The sequence below is a fragment of the Pristiophorus japonicus genome, chromosome 6, assembly GCF_044704955.1.
Source record: "Pristiophorus japonicus isolate sPriJap1 chromosome 6, sPriJap1.hap1, whole genome shotgun sequence".
NCBI lineage: Eukaryota > Metazoa > Chordata > Chondrichthyes > Pristiophoridae > Pristiophorus > Pristiophorus japonicus.
The window spans coordinates 261,680,566-261,686,010 of NC_091982.1; the positions used below are offsets into that span (position 1 = coordinate 261,680,566).

At 54.9% G+C, this 5,445-nt stretch overlaps 1 protein-coding gene across 5 annotated transcripts in view; it reads right to left on the reverse strand.

Moving 5' to 3' along the window:
* The window catches only part of LOC139266068 (sentrin-specific protease 5-like), a 44,588-nt gene extending 43,103 nt beyond the window's left edge, over positions 1–1,485 (reverse strand). For all 5 annotated transcript variants that reach the window (XR_011593680.1, XM_070883914.1, XM_070883913.1 and 2 more), the window contains exon 1: positions 1,381–1,485. The gene's annotated coding sequence lies outside the window, so the exon portion shown is untranslated. The remainder of the gene's footprint in view (positions 1–1,380) is intronic.
* Positions 1,486–5,445: the final 3,960 nt, after the last annotated feature.

Sequence of the window (5,445 nt, forward strand, 5' to 3'; positions counted from 1 at the left end):
ACACACCTCTCTCTCTCTCTCTCTGTCCACACCCCTCTCTCTCTCTCTCTCTGTACCACACCCCCTCTCTCTCTCTCTCTGTACACCACCACCTCTCTTCCCTCTCTGTACACCCCTCTCTCTCTCTCTCTCTGTACACACCTCTCTCTCTCTCTCTCTGTACACACCCCTCTCTCTCTCTCTCTCTGTACACACCCCTCTCTCTCTCTCTCTGTACACACCCCTCTCTCTCTCTCTCTGTACACACCCCTCTCTCTCTCTCTCTCTGTACACACACCCCTCTCTCTCTCTCTCTCTGTACACACCCCTCTCTCTCTCTCTCTCTGTACACACCCCTCTCTCTCTCTCTCTCTGTACACACACCCCTCTCTCTCTCTCTCTGTACACACCCCTCTCTCTCTCTCTCTGTACACACCCCTCTCTCTCTCTCTCTGTACACACCCCTCTCTCTCTCTCTCTGTAACCCCCTCTCTCTCTCTCTCTGTACACACACCCCTCTCTCTCTCTCGCTGTCTGTACACACCCCTCTCTCTCTCTCTCTCTGTACACACACCTCTCTCTCTCTCTCTCTGTACACCCCCTCTCTCTCTCTCTCTGTACACACCCCTCTCTCTCTCTCTCTGTACACACACCCCTCTCTCTCTCTCTCTCTCTGTACACACACCCCTCTCTCTCTCTCTCTCTCTCTCTGTACACACCCTCTCTCTCTCTCTCTCTCTCTGTACACACACCCCTCTCTCTCTCTCTCTCTGTACACACCCCTCTCTCTCTCTCTCTCTGTACACACCCCTCTCTCTCTCTCTCTGTACACACCCCCTCTCTCTCTCTATCCCTCTCCTCTCTCTCTACACACACCCCTCTCTCTCTCTCTCTGTACCACCTCTCTCTCTCTCTCTCTCTGTACACACCCCTCTCTCTCTCTCTCTCTGTACACACCCCTCTCTCTCTCTCTCTGTACACACCCCTCTCTCTCTCTCTCTGTACACACACCCCTCTCTCTCTCTCTCTCTGTACACACACCCCTCTCTCTCTCTCTCTCTCTCTCTCTGTACACACCTCTCTCTCTCTCTCTCTCTCTGTACACACACCCCTCTCTCTCTCTCTCTGTACACACCCCTCTCTCTCTCTCTCTCTGTACACACCCCTCTCTCTCTCTCTCTGTACACACCCCCCCCTCTCTCTCTCTGTACACACCCCTCTCTCTCTCTCTCTCTCTGTACACACCGTGCCTCTGGCGGGCTCTCTGTGTGAACCATCTCTCCACAGGCCGGCTCCCCAGCGCCACACAGTGATCCCGGACCCCCGCCGCGCCCCCCCCCGGAGGCCGCACACACACAAAGGCGGCGCCTGCTGCCGGACTCGGGACGCAGCCCCGTTTACCTGAGCGCAGCCGTCACTGTCCCCGCCGCCGCCTCCGGCCTTGCTCCCGGGAAGAAGCCATGTGTCGGCGGGCGGGCGGGCATGGGCGGCGCGCGCGCGCTGGGCCCCGGCTAGGCGGCGGCGGCGCGCACGCACGCGTCCACGCCACGCCACGCCCCGCCCCCACCAGGCTCGCGGCGCGCCATTCATGCGTCATCGGCTGAGACAACGACCCGCCGGCGGGCGGCAAGATGGGACTGGCGGCGGGACCCGCGCGCCCCCTGCCGGCACCAGCCGCCAATGATCAGAAGAGGCCGGGCGGCGCAGTGGGACCCTCAGCCTGCCGCTAGGCCTCAGTGCAGGCCCCCCGCTAGGCCTCAGTGCAGGCCCCCCCGCTAGGCCTCAGTGCAGGCCCCCCCGCTAGGCCTCAGTGCAGGCCCCCCCGCTAGGCCTCAGTGCAGGCCCCCCCGCTAGGCCTCAGTGCACTCAGTGCAGGCCCCCCCGCTAGGCCTCAGTGCAGGCCCCCCCGCTAGGCCTCAGTGCACTCAGTGCAGGCCCCCCCCGCTAGGCCTCAGTGCAGGCCCCCCCGCTAGGGCTCAGTGCAGGCCCCCCGCTAGGCCTCAGTGCAGGCCCCCCCGCTAGGCCTCAGTGCAGGCCCCCCCGCTAGGCCTCAGTGCACTCAGTGCAGGCCCCCCCCGCTAGGCCTCAGTGCAGGCCCCCCCGCTAGGGCTCAGTGCAGGCCCCCCGCTAGGCCTCAGTGCAGGCCCCCCCGCTAGGCCTCAGTGCAGGCCCCCCCCGCTAGGCCTCAGTGCAGGCCCCCCCCGCTAGGCCTCAGTGCAGGCCCCCCCGCTAGGCCTCAGTGCAGGCCCCCCGCTAGGCCTCAGTGCAGGCCCCCCCGCTAGGCCTCAGTGCAGGCCCCCCCGCTAGGCCTCAGTGCAGGCCCCCCCGCTAGGCCTCAGTGCAGGCCCCCCCCGCTAGGCCTCAGTGCAGGCCCCCCCGCTAGGCCTCAGTGCAGGCCCCCCGCTAGGCCTCAGTGCAGGCCCCCCGCTAGGCCTCAGTGCAGGCCCCCCCGCTAGGCCTCAGTGCAGGCCCCCCGCTAGGCCTCAGTGCAGGCCCCCCGCTAGGCCTCAGTGCAGGCCCCCCGCTAGGCCTCAGTGCAGGCCCCCCGGGGGAGAGCTGCTGCTGGAATCTCCGCGTGTTGATCGCTCTCTGATTGAAGAACTTCCTACATGTGCCTTCCATAAGAACATAAGAAGGGGGGGCCTGACCCATCCACCTCCATGGCACGAACCTGGTATTGCAGTACTTCCAGGAACGGTGCAGTGGCTCTCGGCCTTTTGGCTAAGAGCATTGGCGCAGAGTGATCCTTGGCGTGTGCGAGGTGACCTCTGGTGTTTGTGATTTGACAAAGAATTGGAACGATTGGCTACGAATTTCAAAAAAAAACATAAGAATTAGGAACAGGAGTAGGCCATCTAGCCCCTCGAGCCTGCTCCGCCATTCAACAAGATCATGGCTGATCTGGCCGTGGACTCAGCTCCACTTACCCGCCCGCTCCCCGTAACCCTTAATTCCCTTATTGGTTAAAAATCTATCTATCTGTGACTTGAATACATTCAATGAGCCAGCCTCAACTGCTTCCTTGGGCAGAGAATTCCACAGATTCACAACCCTCTGGGAGAAGAAATTCCTTCTCAACTCGGTTTTAAATTGGCTCCCCCGTATTTTGAGGCTGTGCCCCCTAGTTCTAGTCTCCCCGACCAGTGGAAACAACCTCTCTGCCTCTATCTTGTCTATCCCTTTCATTATTTTAAATGTTTCTATAAGATCACCCCTCATCGTTCTGAACTCCAACGAGTAAAGACCCAGTCTACTCAATCTATCATCATAAGGTAACCCCCTCATCTCCGGAATCAGCCTAGTGAATCGTCTCTGTCCCCGCTCCAAAGCTAGTATATCCTTCATCAAATAAAGCGACCAAAACTGCACACAGTACTCCAGGTGCGGCCTCACCAATACCCTATACAGTTGCAGCAGGACCTCCCTGCTTTTGTACTCCATCCCTCTCGCAATGAAGGCCAACATTCCATTCGCCTTCCTGATTACCTGCTGCACCTGCAAACTAACTTTTTGGGAGGCCTCGTGGTGCAACGGTACTGTGTCTGACTCCAGATCAGAAAAGGTTGTGTGTTCAAATCACGTCGGGGTCACTGTTCTTGTCGGTTCCTTGTTAGTATAGTGGTGAGTATCCCCGACTGTCATGTGGGAGACTGGGGTTCAATTCCCCGACGGGGAGGCAGTTGTTTCAAAATGTTGAATTTCCACAAAGAGTTTCATGCACAAGGACCCCCAGGTCCCGCTGCACCGCAGCATTTTGTAATTTCTCCCCATTCAAATAATATTCCCTTTTGCTGTGTTTTTTCCCAAGGTGGATGACCTCACATTTTCCGACATTGTATTCCATCTGCTAAACCTTAGCCCATTCGCTTAACCTATCTAAATCTCCTTGCAGCCTCTCTGTGTCCTCTACACAACCCGCTTTCCCACTAATCTTAGTGTCATCTGCAAATTTTGTTGCACTACACTCCATCCCCTCTTCCAGGTCATCTATGTATATTGTAAACAGTTGTGGTCCCAGCACCGATCCCTGTGGCACATCACTAACCACCGATTTCCAACCCGAAAAGGACCCATTTATCCCGACTCTCTGCTTTCTGTTCACCAGTCAATTCTCTATCCATGCTAATACATTTCCTCTGACTCCGCGTACCTTTATCTTCTGCAGTAACCTTTTGTGTGGCACCTTATCGAATGCCTTTTGGAAATCTAAATTCACCACATCCATCGGTACACCTCTATCCACCATGCTCGTTATATCCTCAAAGAATTCCAGTAAGTTAGTTAAACATGATTTCCCTTTCATGAATCCATGCTGCGTCTGCTTGATTGCACTATTCCTATCCAGATGTCCCGCTATTTCTTCCTTAATGATAGTTTCAAGCATTTTCCCCACTACAGATGTTAAACTAACCGGCCTATAGTTACCTGCCTTTTGCCTGCCCCCTTTTTTAAACAGAGGCGTTACATTAGCTGCTCTCCAATCCGCTGGTACCTCCCCAGAGTCCAGAGAATTTTGGTAGATTATAACAAATGCAACTGCTATAACTTCCGCCATCTCTTTTAATACCCTGGGATGCATTTCATCAGGACCAGGGAACTTGTCTACCTTCAGTCCCATTAGTCTGTCCAGCACTACCCCCCTAATGATAGTGATTGTCTCAAGGTCCTCCCTTCCCACATTCCTGTGACCAGCAATTTTTGGCATGGTTTTTGTGTCTTCCACTGTGAAGACCGAAGCAAAATAATTGTTTAAGGTCTCAACCATTTCTCGCTCTGTAATCCCCTCCAGCCTCACCTTTCTTTCCTCTTTTAAGGCGCTCCTTAAAACCTACTTTTTTGACTCAGCTTTCGGCCACCTGCCCTAATATATCCTTGTGGCTCGGTGTCAAATTTTACAAACATAGCATTTTGTTTTCTAATGTCCCTGTGAAGCGCCTCGGACCATTTTATCACCTTGTAGATTCCCGGGATGGTGGGACTGACCTATCAAGAAAGACTGGATCAACTGGGCTTGTATTCACTGGAGTTCAGAAGAATGAGAGGGGACCTCATAGAAACGTTTAAAATTCTGACGGGTTTAGACAGGTTAGATGCAGGAAGAATGTTCCCAATGTTGGGGAAGTCCAGAACCAGGGGTCACAGTCTAAGGATAAGGGGTAAGCCATTTAGGACCGAGATGAGGAAAAACTTCTTCACCCAGAGAGTGGTGAACCTGTGGAATTCTCTACCACAGAAAGTAGTTGAGGCCAATTCACTAAATATATTCAAAAAGGAGTGAGATGTAGTCCTTACTACTAGGGGGCTCAAGGGGTATGGTGAGAAAGCAGGAGTTTTGGTCATCTTACTTAAGGAAGGATATACTGGCTTTGGAGGGGCTACAGAGACGATTCACTAGGCTGATTCCGGAGATGAGGGGGTTACCTTACGATGAGAGATTGAGTAGACTGGGTCTTTACTCGTTGGAGT